Raw genomic sequence first — 14111 nt, 5'->3', positions numbered from 1 at the left:
ACCTATATCCATCCTGCCCTGCCTATCTAAGGTCTTCGAAAGCCAAGTCAACAAACAGATCACTGACCATCTCGAATCCCACCGTACCTTCTCCGCTGTGCAATCCGGTTTCCGAGCCGGTCACGGGTGCACCTCAGCCACGCTCAAGGTACTAAACGATGTCATAACCGCCATCGATAAAAGACATTACTGTGCAGCCGTCTTCATCGACCTGGCCAAGGCTTTCGACTCTGTCAATCACCATATTCTTATCGGCAGACTCAGTAGCCTCGGTTTTTCTAATGACTGCCTTGCCTGGTTCACCAACTACTTTGCAGACAGAGTTCAGTGTGTCAAATCGGAGGGCATGTTGTCCGGTCCTCTGGCAGTCTCTATGGGGGTACCACAGGGTTCAATTCTCGGGCCGACTCTTTTCTCTGTATATATCAATGATGTTGCTCTTGCTGCGGGCGATTCCCTGATCCACCTCTATGCAGACGACACCATTCTGTATACTTCCGGCCCTTCCTTGGACACTGTGCTATCTAACCTCCAAACGAGCTTCAATGCCATACAACACTCCCTCCGTGGCCTCCAACTGCTCTTAAACGCTAGTAAAACCAAATGCATGCTTTTCAACCGTTCGCTGCCTGCACCCGCACGCCCGACTAGCATCACCACCCTGGACGGTTCCGACCTAGAATATGTGGACATCTATAAGTACCTAGGTGTCTGGCTAGACTGCAAACTCTCCTTCCAGACTCATATCAAACATCTCCAATCCAAAATCAAATCTAGAGTCGGCTTTCTATTCCGCAACAAAGCCTCCTTCACTCACGCCGCCAAACTTACCCTAGTAAAACTGACTATCCTACCGATCCTCGACTTCGGCGATGTCATCTACAAAATAGCTTCCAATACTCTACTCAGCAAACTGGATGCAGTTTATCACAGTGCCATCCGTTTTGTTACTAAAGCACCTTATACGACCCACCACTGCGACCTGTATGCCCTAGTCGGCTGGCCCTCGCTACATGTTCGTCGTCAGACCCACTGGCTCCAGGTCATCTACAAGGCTATGCTAGGTAAAGTGCCGCCTTATCTCAGTTCACTGGTCACGATGGCTACACCCACCCGTAGCACGCGCTCCAGCAGGTGTATCTCACTGATCATCCCTAAAGCCAAAACCTCATTTGGACGCCTTTCCTTCCAGTTCTCTGCTGCCTGCGACTGGAACGAATTGCAAAAATCTCTGAAGTTGGAGACTTTTATCTCCCTCAACAACTTTAAAAATCTGCTATCCGAGCAGCTAACCGATCGCTGCAGCTGTACATAGTCCATCTGTAAACTACCCACCCAATTTACCTACCTCACCCCCCATACTGCTTTTATTTATTTACTTTTCTGCTCTTTTGCACACCAGTATCTCTGCTAAATTGTAATTACTCGATTTATTGCCTACCTCATGCCTTTAGCACACATTGTATATAGAGTGTATATAGATTCTCTTTTTTTCTACCATGTTTTGACTTGTTTATTGTTTACTCCATGTGTAACTCTGTGTTGTTGTCTGTTCACACTGCTATGCTTTATCTTGGCCAGGTCGCAGTTGCAAATGAGAACTTGTTCTCAACTAGCCTACCTGGTTAAATAAAGGTGAAATAAAATAAAAAAAAATGGTAGAGAAGTGAACATTCAATTCTCTGGCAACAGCTCTGGATGACATTCCTGCGGTCGGCATGCCAATTGCACGCTCCCTCAACTTGAGACATCTGTGCCATGTTGTGACAAAACTGCACATTTTAGAGTGGCCTTTTATTGTCCTCAGCACAAGGTGCACCTGTGTAATGGTCATGCTGTTTAATCAGCTTCTTGATATGCCACACCTGTCAGGTGGATGGACTATCTTGACAAAGGATAAATGCTCCCTTACAGGGATGGAAAACAATTGAGAGAAATAAGCTTTTTGTGCGTATGGAGCATTTCTGGGACATTTTATTTCAACTCATAAAACATGGGACCAACACTTTACATGTTGTTTATATTTTGTTCTGTGTAGTTGAAACGACTACAATTTATTTATTTTTCTTCTGTGTAACTCATTCCAGAGCAGAGACCAGAACATCTAACACGTTTACCAGCACAGATGGGACCCAGACCTTAAATGCCATAGAGGTTCTGTTGATGTTGTCTGCTGTTGTGCACATTTTCTTTGAGGTTCCCAGGCCTGTTAGACTCAGTAATGTAATGTCCAGACTTTCTGGTTCTCTGATCAAGACTTTTTTATAAGTGTCTTGCTACTGTCAATCAAGACAACTTTGTCTTCATTCGAGAGGGAGAGATGTCTTCACTTGAAGGGGACTGTGACATCCATAGAAACAGAATCTATTGGAGTCTTTGTTCATGATGACATCACTCCCATGGCCCTGACCATCAAACACCAAGCTGACCCTTACTGCAGATGGAACCCTATCCCTACACATGACCACTGACTTTGACCGTGACCCTGAACTGAAAGGTTTAGAGGACCTTTGGTCAGGGTGAAATCTATAGTTTCCCAGCTGCATTCCTGTTTAGGACTTTTACACCCACACAGAGGCAATATTCTTGAATCCGTTTCAATACTATGCTTAGGTTGTGAAAAATACTAATGTTGCTCTAATTCTGCATTGGTGCGGGCTGGAATATAATCGCTGCTTTGCACTGTTCAGCTCTCCTCAAAAGGTGTAGAGCCGGGGTGCTAGATAGCCATCCATGCACGTTGCCATCTCCATTCAGACTAACTTCATGGGGGTTGCCAGATTACCTCTCTATTCTCCACTGACACTGTCCAGCTGTACATTCTCAACGCATCCACCCATTCCTCTCGAGCAAAGTCTGGCAAACATTATTAGTTGTTTGTTCTCTACTTTTTGCCATACGTTAGCAATTCAGTTGCATTTTAAGGGGAGTAGGAGACCTCGGCATCCAGCATCAAACAGAACCACATCCAATGCAAGTGCAAAATAAATTAAATCAATGAGTAGAACGGGGGAGCGCCAGACTGCTTGGAAAGCAGTACAGCATAGGGCCAATGACACCAACACCATGACTTCACCCCGAAAATATTTCACCCCCCTCGGCTGCCCTCATCCCCTCGCCAGCTTTCTCAAAGAAGCTAGTAGATGGAAACTGTATAATGTTTTGTGATGGCTGAAAAAAGAATTAAGAAAACAGTGGCACCCCATTGGTCAAAAACTGGTTGAATCAACGTTGTTTTCACATTTCAACCCCCCAAAAATCGAAGTGATGACGTTGAATCAACATGGAAAAGAGATTGGATTTGCAAAAAGTCATCGACGTAAGGGCATTTTTAATCACTTTTCAACCATTAAAAAATACAAATAATAATCTAAATCCAATGACGTGACATTTTGTTGAATTCACAAAAGTTGACAAGCTAGACGTTCAACTGACGTCTGTGCCCAGTGGGACTACGATGTTAGAGGGCTTTCGGTCTTAAGTCGGCATATAGATAAGGATCATTGGTCAGACCACGTCATACTTGTTCTCTGTTGGACACAGAGATCATTTGTGTATGGTGTATGTGTGTGCTCTTACACATTCCTGTGTTTTGTATGTGTGTGCCAGCTTTTTAACCTTTACAGTGTAGCCAGATTGAAGGGTGTTTACTGTAGAGTGCCGTGGGATGCCTTTTGTCCCCATCTGTGGTTGACTGTGACGCTGTGCAAGCTAGCAGCCCACTAATCAGGGGTTGTGCAGTAAATTTAGTTAATTTACACCTTGTGTGACAAACATGTACTTTTAGTTGATCGATGGAGACGTTCTCAGAGCAGTGACTAAACCTGGCGCCTTTGACTAGGGAGTGTCAGTCTGTCTGCCAGGTTTCTGTCTTTTCCTGTCTCACTGCTAAAGTAATTTTCCTGTTCCTACTAGTGTTGCATGGTATACCGAAACTTCGGTACTTTTTCGATACTAGAACATGAAACGGTTTGGTACTAGAACTTGTTACTTTCGGTACTTCTGTGAAATGTGTCTCACGTCGTCTACTGATTGAGAGAGGATCGTGTCTGTCTTACAGCGCAGCTGATGTCCCCTTTTAGTACGAACTCACCATGCCTGCTCCACTTACTAATTGCTAGCTCTAGCCTGTGCTGAGGAACCACTGCACTCACTGGGAGTCTGGGCTGCATCACCACTTATGCTGCACAGAAGTTAACACACTTAAATAATGCAACACAGCATTTAGAAATGTTAAACTGTTAATTTACTGTTCGCAAGACAATGTCCATTACAGACTAGAACACTTTAATGCAAGATTCCGGTAGCTTCCAGCTTTGTAGGCTAACTTTTTCTTACTAGCTTACAGCTGAAGCTAACATCAATACACTACCCTAGTACCTCGAAACATAACAAGAAAAAAAAACATATTGTTGAAATCCAAAGCTGATTGAATAAAGTTTTTGGTGACATTCACTTCGTCTCCCCCGCCTCACATCTCTCCCAGTCAAGATCATATTTTCTCGAGCCTTGAACTGACTGTGGTGTGTGTGTGTGTGTGTGTGTGTGTGTGTGTGTGTGTGTGTGTGTGTGTGTGTGTGTGTGTGTGTGTGTGTGTGTGTGTGTGTGTGTGTGTGTGTGTGTGAATAAGCGCTAACTTTTACTTTTACTTGCTTCTTCTATGCAAATGTTATTGATCAGTATAATAAGTCCCAAATGGAAAGGAAACTGTTTCATCTGTAGCCCCATGAAATCAGTCAAACAAAGCTCAATAACACAATGAATGCACACACTTCTATTGAAAATGCATTCACCTGTATTGTGACTCGGCCTAGGTTACATCCTGATTTACCCAGTTTCAGTAGATTTACCATACAAATAAATCAATACCATTGTTACGTAGTTGGATTGGTAAAAGAAAAAAATCGAATGGATTGTATAATTGATTCATTAATGCATACATTCAAAATTCAAACATTTCATCAAATGTAATGACATTGAACTAAATACGATCTGTCTGGATCAAGTGCAATTCTGTGACTTTGGGTAATACATCTTGTTTTTTGCCGTGGTATCGTTTTGGTATCAAGTATTGTCATGGAATCGTGATACTAAACCTGGTATCGAAGTAAATATTCTGGTCTCATGTCAACACTACTTCCTACTCTGTTAAACTGATCTTAAGTCCTAGTCTTGAGGTTTCCCCTATACGGTTTCCTATAGCCTACCGTCTCCTAAAGAAGAGACATGTATAGGGCCAGAGAAAGAGTGGGGAGATTGTGGGTGATAGATTGAGAGAGAGAGAGAGATAAGACATGTCTGCTTGGGACTCGACATAATTCAACTCCACTACCGGTGTTTACCGAAACACCTGTGCTTGCGTACGTTGTCGCTTTGTTTAACCAAAGCGCTGGGTGGACTTTGCATTTTATCACTTTGCAGTGAATTAGGCGGAGAAGACGAGTAGTGTTTTGCATGGCTGCATGATAAAGAGATCCCTTGTGACACAGCGAGATAAGAGCGTGACGGATTGTGGCTCTCCTCTGGTAAAGTCGAAATCGGATTTCTTAGATCGGGCTCTCCTTCAAGCGCTTTTGAACACACCAACAGTCAAGTTCCCTGTCCATTCGCACCAAGGTATATCTGCAATTTTTGATAATGATTATGATGATATAAATGTGTCTGAGCATCTACTTATAACAACCTGCCACTCCCCAAATATTCTATGACAAGGATGCAGTGACCTGCCCTTGACCTGGCTACTACTAGTTCTGACTAATTTTTCCTCAGCAGTGGAGGCAGAAGAAGGACGGGACGAGAGTGAATGAGCACTGAGAATGTGCCTGCATTGCAAAGTCCAGCAAATATTGCACAATATAGAATAAGGAGTTTCATCTCTGGGCCCATGCGCTACCATCTTTCATGCGCAACTGAACGTGGCCCAGGTTCTCAGGTTAGAGAAGGGCAGAGAGATGGAGGGGGAGGGTAGCAGAGGGGAACGGGATGGAGTCCTTGGCAAGGAAGCTTGATTTATGAACACCTTTTGAAGTGAGCTCATTCCAGCCACATGCACAGCCTGCGTTCTGAATATCAGAGCGGGGGGGGGGGGGGGGGTGTTTGTGTGTGTGTGTGAGCCAGGGTGTTCTCCCTGCGGTACGGAGAGGGAAAAAATTGACCCGCGGGTCGCTGACCCCCACTGGCTGCACTGTTGGCTTCTCCAACAGACACGTGACATTCTCTTCTCTCAGGTCCTATGTGAAGGTCAAAGAAAATGAGAGAAGGGAGGGAAGGAGGGGGAGAGAAGGAGGTGGTCCTTTTTTTTGATGTGTCCGCTGGGGATCGTACAATTGGGTCAGGAGAGGCGTGTTTCGGCACAAGCCAGCAGTCTTTCCTCTTTCTTCCAGAGTCCGGCATGAGGGATGTTTAGTAACTGTGGTTGTGTAAGTTTGTCATTATTCCCTAGTGGCATAATGCAGATTTTCTTTTTTTTTCCATGGCCAGCGTGTTTAAAAGTTGACACTTTTCCCTGTTATGTCAGCTTCAGTGAAATCACTGTTTGAATGAGCACAGCTTTTCTTGGTCTCTTATACCAGTGAGGAGAGTAATTTGGCAGGATTATGCCTATTAAACCCTAGTGCTTCTTATCCCAGTCTGGTCCGCTCTCTGTCTGGATTGGTTATCCACTCAGTGTGCTTTGATGACAATGACCGGGATCTGCCCACTTTGTTTTTAGAGCTCATTTCCTAAATATATCAAGTTGTTTGATCTTATCGGGTTCATTTATGAGTGGAACAGTCGGAATTGTGAATATGAGCATTAATGACACTCAATGGGGAAGTCGCCACAAAGAGGTTTTGTTTTCATCCCAAATGGCACCCTGTTCCCTATATAGTGCCCTATGTTTGACCAGAGCTGTACGTGCCCTTGTCAAAAATAGTGCACTATAGCGAATAGGTTGCCATTTGAGACTCCGCTTTAAACAAACTGCTGGTGTGTGTATGCAGCTGCTCACCGCTTCTGGTCTTCCTGCACAAGTCACCCATTGTCCCCCGATTTTATTTTTGTCTTTGAACCCTCGATCTTCCCATTTAGCTTTTCAGTGTAAAGAAATGGTGTGTATGAATACTTTTGCATGTGCTGTATATGTTTGTATATGAGAGCAGTGTCCTGTCTGTTTCTTTGTCTACTTGCTTGTCTCTGTCTGGCGTGTTTATACAGTACGTGTCTGCCTTTCTTTGTGACCGTGTGTGTATTGTGTCTGTGATGGGATCTGTGAGAGCTCTGGGATATATCTCTGTTCTGGAGACAGGAAGGAGCAACTGGCCCCCGCATTGTCTTCGACCCCACGCTAGTCATAGGGGTCACCGTCCAGCAGGAAAGGAACCTACTTCTGGCGTCCCCTACAAATACCAGAATGAAAGAAATGGTCATTATGTTTTTTATGAGTGGAAAATTCAATTTTTATATGTATCAGACAGGTCAACTAGGGGAATGGGACTCTCGAAATAGAAATGCCTGTCTGTCTGCCTGTCGCTCCACCACCATTATCACACCTAGTTATTAGGTCTATTATTCTATTTTTGTACAGTAGATCTTTAGTACACTGCTTTTAATATGCTTCTGTTATACGGTCCCTTACTGTACAGACTTGGATAGACCTGATTCTCAGGTTCTGGAGGCTTTTGGCCAACTTTCCAAGAGTTGCATCAGTTTTGTATACGAGTTTTATTTAGGGCACCTTAGATCCAGCTGTCAGCTTCTACGCCAACGACATGTTTTTTTGTTTTGTTTTATCAGGGTAAAAGGAATTAAGTCGGCCCACTAGTCATGTACAGTATCCGATGAAAGTGAAATAGTTCATCGACGAGCATGTGCGTACTCATTCAGTGCAAAATTGATCATACGGGGTACGTTGAGTGTGAGAGTCAACATATTTCGCATTGCCACGGTATCACCTCCAGAACGCTGGTTGCTGCCCTCAGTGAACTCTGGAAAGGACTAGAAGCAAGGGAAGACTTCACTGCCAAGTGTTTTATGGTGCCGAGGAATGAGGGCATTGTTTACACGTTTCCAAGGAGACCTTACTCTGTGGGGGGGAAGGACCTCTGCATATTACTGGAAATTACTTTTAACGGTGATTCATCCCAGTCGTTTCCCATTTGGCAGGTTCCCTCAGCATTTTCTGGACATACGTAATGTTTTTTTCCCCCTCAAATAAACCCATCTTTTCAAGGTCGTGGAGCGAGTGAGAGAGAGCGAAAGGGCTGGTTTTTGGTGACCGCAATTTACTCTTGTGAGTTGCAGAGAACATAGCTAGGGTAGATGATGTCAGCTTTGATACTCATTACAAGTGTACTTAACTAGGAATGTTATGCAACACTTCTAATAGGACATGTCTCAGATGCCTATACCTGCAAGCCACAAAGCCTCCAGATAGTCCCTATATAGGTTTGAAATAGAGAGAGCGAGCAATAGGGAAGGAGAGCATTGCCACATTGGTCAAAAATCTGGCGTCTTAACCCAAGGATCAGGTGCCACCATAGCAATCATGAGTGGCCATGTGTGTGTGAGGAATAATTGCTTGCAGTTGTGGCGAGCAGCAATTGCATGTGGCCATCAAAGGGTGCTCAAATTACTGACTGTGCGGGCTCTGAAACTCTACACCAGCTCCTTGATGCCCTCGCTAACTGTGCTGAGTCGGCAGAGTCAGGCGACCACCTGGGAATGGCCAGTTTACAGGAGCCATTTTGGCTCTGTGGCGCGTGGTCTAGCCTTGGTTTTTTGGTCCGTGTGGGTTGGAAATAAAAGGCGGCAGGGAGGTAGGGCATGAGGGGGATGATGTCAAATCAACTTGCTGATGTATTCATGAACATTGTGCTTACTCTATGTTAAATGGGCTGTGTAGCATTTGACTAGCCAACTTTGTGTCAAAGGTTTAAGGGAACTACACAGATGACCATTTGGTAAGCAAATACAGAATGTGAAGTGTCATTCAGGTCAGATCCCTAGAAACCAGGAAGGATGGAATTTGCATTGTCCGTTACAGACGACAGGAAATCCACGGCTCTGGAAAGGAAGGATAAGAGGCAGTGTATCTTTCACCACTGTCTCTGCATGACGGACCGGGCTCTGAGAAATGCCTTTGTACTGTGTATCAAGTTCCTGGTGTCCTATCTCAGCCTTGAGACCAGTCCTACTACAGTAGGGGTCTCCAACATTTTCTAGCTACTTTTAAATGATGAAATATGTTGCAAACTACTCATGAATTCTTTCCTAGCTTTCAAATAGGCACTATTTAGTATTTTCACATTGTTTTATTTTTCCTGGTTTGGGTTTTTTTCTTCCGTTTTTCACTCTCAAAATTGCAAGTATTCATAGAGAACAATGACATTGGATGTTCTAAATCCATGTCAATGCTTAAATTGCATCAGAAAATCTGAGGGCTGGTGTAATACCCCTTTTAATTGTGCATTTTGCAAAAGAGGAATGTGCTGGTCTAGTGTTGTTTTTACTGCTGCATATATCCCGTGGTGGAAAAGTACCCAATTGTCATACTTGAATAAAAGTAAAGATACCTTTTTTAAATGACTTAAGTAAAAGCAAAAGACACACCCAGTAAAATACTACTTGAGTATCAGTATAAATAATTGCAAATACTTTATATAAAGCAAACCAGATGTCACAATTGTTGGGTTTATTTATTTTTTTACTACGGATAGCCAGGGGCACACTTTGTGTTTAGTGAGTCCGCCAGATCAACGGCAGTTGAGATGACGACCAGGGATGTTCTCTTGATAAGTGTGTGAATTGGACCACTTTCCTGTCCTGTTAAGCATTCAAAATGTAACAAGTACTTTTAGGTGTCAGGGAAAATGTATTGTGTAAAAAGTACATTATTTTCTTTAGGAATGTAGTGAAGTAAAAGTAGTCAAATGTAAAGTACAGTTACACCAAAACAACTTAAGAAGTACTGTATTTTTACTTAAGTACTTTACACCACTGCATATATTACGGAAGAGTTTGTAAATCAAAAGCCCACCCGATTTCATATAAATAGTCATTATATAATTCTGCCAGGTAAGCTTACTTTGCAGTTAACATTTAATTGAAGGTTTTGGGGAAAGTATTTTTCTACCCAGAAGACAGTTCTCATTGTCACGAACTGGTTACAAGAAGTGAATAAGAGACAACGTGTGCAGCACACAGACATACAAGGTTAATATTGACGGAACTTAATTGGCAGATATTGTGTCACGTTTGGCTTTTTAAGCCAATTCTGGCTAACTAGGAGTGGGATAATGTGGATTTGATTGGTTAGAGCTTGAGGTGTCTGATACTTGTGAGATTTGTTTATGGCAGTTTGCGCTGGAACACGTGAAAAATACATGCACTTTCAGAATTGTTTGGCGAGCTAGTGATAGGTGGGCTGCGAGCTACCAGCGTTCAACCTGTTAGACCCCTGTACTACAGCATAAAATGTGTAACTGAATCCATTTCTATGACTGAATCACTGACCTCTAAATTAGAAAAATCACAATTTCCGTACCAATTTCTGTACCAAAGTGTCAAGTCTTCACAGTTCAGAAATATCTACCAGATTCTGTGTTTTGTTTCTGGGTCCAGACATAACAGCCTTGTGTCTGACGACTGGGGAGGTTGTTGTGTCTGGCTCTAGGTACAAACGAGGGGAGCGGGGAGGGAGGCGAGATGTAAAACACCGGCAGAGATTAAATTGTCACCACGCCAGTAAAGATATTGCATAGGAGGACTCCCTCCGTTTCCCCTTCTGAAGATTAGTGCAAACACCATCCTCTCCGGAGACCAGCTAGGCTGACCTGCTGCTGAATCACTCTGAAAGGGAGCCAGAGTGTACTGACCTACTGTAACAAAATATTCTGGTCGTACTGCTCTAGTAGCGCAATTCTCCTTTAGGTGGGAGAAATACAATACTTTTTCATGGATCAAGCTAAGGCAGCATGTTTAAGTTCTGTTGCAAGCATTAATGAAATTTGCCACCCCAAAAAAATAACTACAGCCTCTGACAGATATTCAAACAATCAACTTCCCATGGTATCTACACGTCTGCATTTCCACCTTGCTCCAATGAAGCCTCAGAGGATGATATTGAGCCAAACCCTCCCCTCACCCTGCCAGTGTCTGTAGTATTCGGTAGAGTTCTGTTTTCAAAGAGATGAAAGTGATGCCCTGGCCTATCCCCTGGATCGGAGTGCAGATGACCGGCAGCCCAGCCAGGGGAGGACAGGACCGTGACGAGAATTATGGGCTGGCCTTGTTCGGTAATACATCTGCACGGTGCTGCTGGTCAGTGGGAAACGGGGTAGCAAGGGGACTCCTGGGAATCAGGGCCATGTTTTGTTCAAGGAGGAATAATATACGCCACCTTCTCATACAGTGGCTTCTGAACTGTACTCACCCCACTCCATATAATACACTCCCTACCCCTACCAATGTCCACTAGGGCCCTAACTGAGACGATTTTCTGTAATGACTGTCAACTACATGCTTGCTCCTTTTTTCAGACATTTCTCTCTCTCTCTCCTTAGACTTAAATGCTACCTTGTTTATAACTTCAGACGCTATCTTTTATTACTACGGCTAGCTTTTTATCCTTTTGTTGAACATGATCTCTATATAGCCTTTTCTCTCTGCATTCTTTCACTTCCTGTGTTCCCCTTGCAATGCTGACAGTCTTGTCATTATCTCTCCATCAACTAGTGTTTCCCACTCCGATCTAGGCCGATATCTTTTCCCGCTTGCCCCCCGTCTTTGTCACTTACTGTACCTTTCTCTTTCTCGCTCTCTCCGTTTTTCCCTCTGCCCTCTTAACATTTACCGGCAAATACCAGTGCCGCAGAGAAAGTAAAGACACCCCTTCCTGCATTCTCCAGTCAGTGACTGTCCAAAACCTCCTTTGGCATGCTGGAGTTGACTGCATACTTCTCCGAATCCAAACCAGATGTGAAATTGTAATGTATGGCAGTGTTTTTTTTCTTTCTCTTCAAAGGAAGACAAATGTGGGCCAAAAATGTAGTCTTTTGACCATCCACACCGTGATATAAAAATACATCCAGATACATTTTCCAGAATCTAAAGCTGTCCTTCATGATTGGTTGAAAAAGCACTGTAGGATTTAGGCACTTTTTTTCTGTTATCGTTGGGGGAGTTATGGTAAGCTTGGACAGACAGTTGGGGGGGGGGGGGGGGGGTGGTATATGACAATTGCATTTCGGGCTGTGCTTTACTTCTGAGAGTAGCTATTCATTCTTTCCTCACAATGAACATGTCTTGGCAAGTAAGAATATGGTTTTATCACAATGTCATTTTTGGCATTTACAAAAGTCTGTAATAGGCCTACAGAACTGACCTCTTCTGTGATTAACTGACATTCTCCATATGATGGTCTGAAACTTCTGTTCCATGTTGAGTCCCATTTAAAAAATAATATATATATTTAGTTTTTTCCCTTCGGGGCCAGTTAGCACATATCCCTACTCACTGTGCAAAGTAAACCCTGCTAACATTCTAGCGGAGGTTTGTGTCCCACATAGGCCTGTCCTTTTCCTGGGTTTTCCTCTGCCTCTCTTCAAATCTATAAATCACATCTCTCCTCTACACCTGCTCGCTCATTAAAAGCTAAGAGGAGAGACAAATTACAATTGCCCTGCCACTCATTTGGCCTCCTTTATGTTTACGACACTCTCCCTCATCGGAGTCCTCGGTGTCCTCCCACCACCACACCAGGCTGTGTTTAAATGCTCAGGGACAATGACAGGTTAGGCCTCCTGTGTCTGGTCCTCTGCCCAGCCCTCTTTTGGTGAAGTCAAACCCTCCGCATAGGAACATTGTACCGCTTTCTCACTACTGAGCTAAACTCAGCTGAGCTGTACTGGGCCTGCCTGTTTACGGTTCCAGCATAGTTTGCCGGAACCATGTGGGAAGGGCGATCTGAGAAGAAAATATCTGAGCCAGCACAGTATGGCTTGAGTCTGCATGATATTATGAAAATGGTCAGTAGAGACAAAGCATCTCGGTGCTGTTATTTTAGGGATCACAGAGAATAGCGGTGGCCACAGCAGTAGTGTGTTACTGGGCCTCGGGCCTACTGATTGTAGCCTCATGAAATGTGTGAGGAATGAGGATGTTGGTGGGTGGGCCAGGTTGTTCTCGTCTGAAAGTGGGGGAGAAAAGAAGTAGAAGTGGCAACTCTTCAGCTGGATCCTCTGTTTACCAACGGCGTCCGATCTGTGGCTCCACTCCGAGGCTGGAAGCGTAAACAGCGGCGGCCACAGATTGCGCAATGGCTATGCATCCCGACCCGTGGAAGCTATGGAGTGCTGGGGGCGGAGTTGGCCTGTTCCAACCGCAATTAAGGAAATGATGCATTGCTTAACAGGAAGTGTTGGTTTGACGAAGGTTTGACCTACCGAAACGCATCAGAGTTTAAGATATGCCTCAGGCATTTTAATCGTGACGAGTGAGTGCTTTTGTCCTTGTTTTTTTGATGTTGGGTACTATTGGAAAGCAGCTAGCTAGGTTCGGTGTCATATTATCCCCATGTGAATCGTCATTTGGCAGTTAGAAGCAGTGGTCTGAGTGTCTGTTCATTGGGTTGTTATAGTGACTGTGTGTTTGTAAGCGTGGTGTTATCTCGTTTTCATTGGGTTGTTATAGTCACTGTTTTTGCAAACATGGTGTGATCTCGTTATCATGAGCAATTTCCTCTGCTTCCTCTGACTTCATTGGCTCACCCCCTTCCTCACAGTTACTGTAGTGTCTTTATCTGATACAGCGAATGCCAGCGAGTGCAGCTCACAACTAAAAAAAAGTACAAACAGATGTTGCACATGAAATGTATCCCCTAGTTTGACTTTGTTGCTTCATTGTGCCTCTAGCCTCATGTCAACCGACTTGCATAGGCCGAGTTAGTGGCTTCAGAAAGTATTCAAACCCCTAGACTTATTCCTCATTTTGTTGTTACAGACTAAATTCAAAATGTATTACATGTTTTTTTTCTCACCCATTTTCACGCAATACGCCATAATGACAGTGAAACCCTTTTTTTTTTCCTTTTTTTTTCTCCATTTATTGCAAAAAGTATTTAGGTGTTCACA

The 14111-nt window shown here is 43.8% G+C and overlaps 1 protein-coding gene across 2 annotated transcripts in view; it reads left to right on the top strand.

Annotated features, from left to right (window-relative positions):
• The window catches only part of LOC120048331 (four and a half LIM domains protein 3-like), a 46972-nt gene that overhangs the window by 14515 nt on the left and 18346 nt on the right, over window positions 1-14111 (top strand). Inside the window, exon 1 of one of the 2 annotated variants that reach the window (XM_038994224.1) lies at window positions 13400-13474. The exons of the other annotated variant lie outside the window; for it this stretch is intronic. The gene's annotated coding sequence lies outside the window, so the exon portion shown is untranslated. Of the gene's footprint in view, window positions 1-13399; window positions 13475-14111 lie in introns of those variants that run through there. 2 annotated transcript variants of the gene reach the window in all.

The sequence above is a fragment of the Salvelinus namaycush genome, chromosome 5, assembly GCF_016432855.1.
Source record: "Salvelinus namaycush isolate Seneca chromosome 5, SaNama_1.0, whole genome shotgun sequence".
NCBI lineage: Eukaryota > Metazoa > Chordata > Actinopteri > Salmoniformes > Salmonidae > Salvelinus > Salvelinus namaycush.
This window is presented reverse-complemented; position numbering and strand designations above follow the sequence as displayed.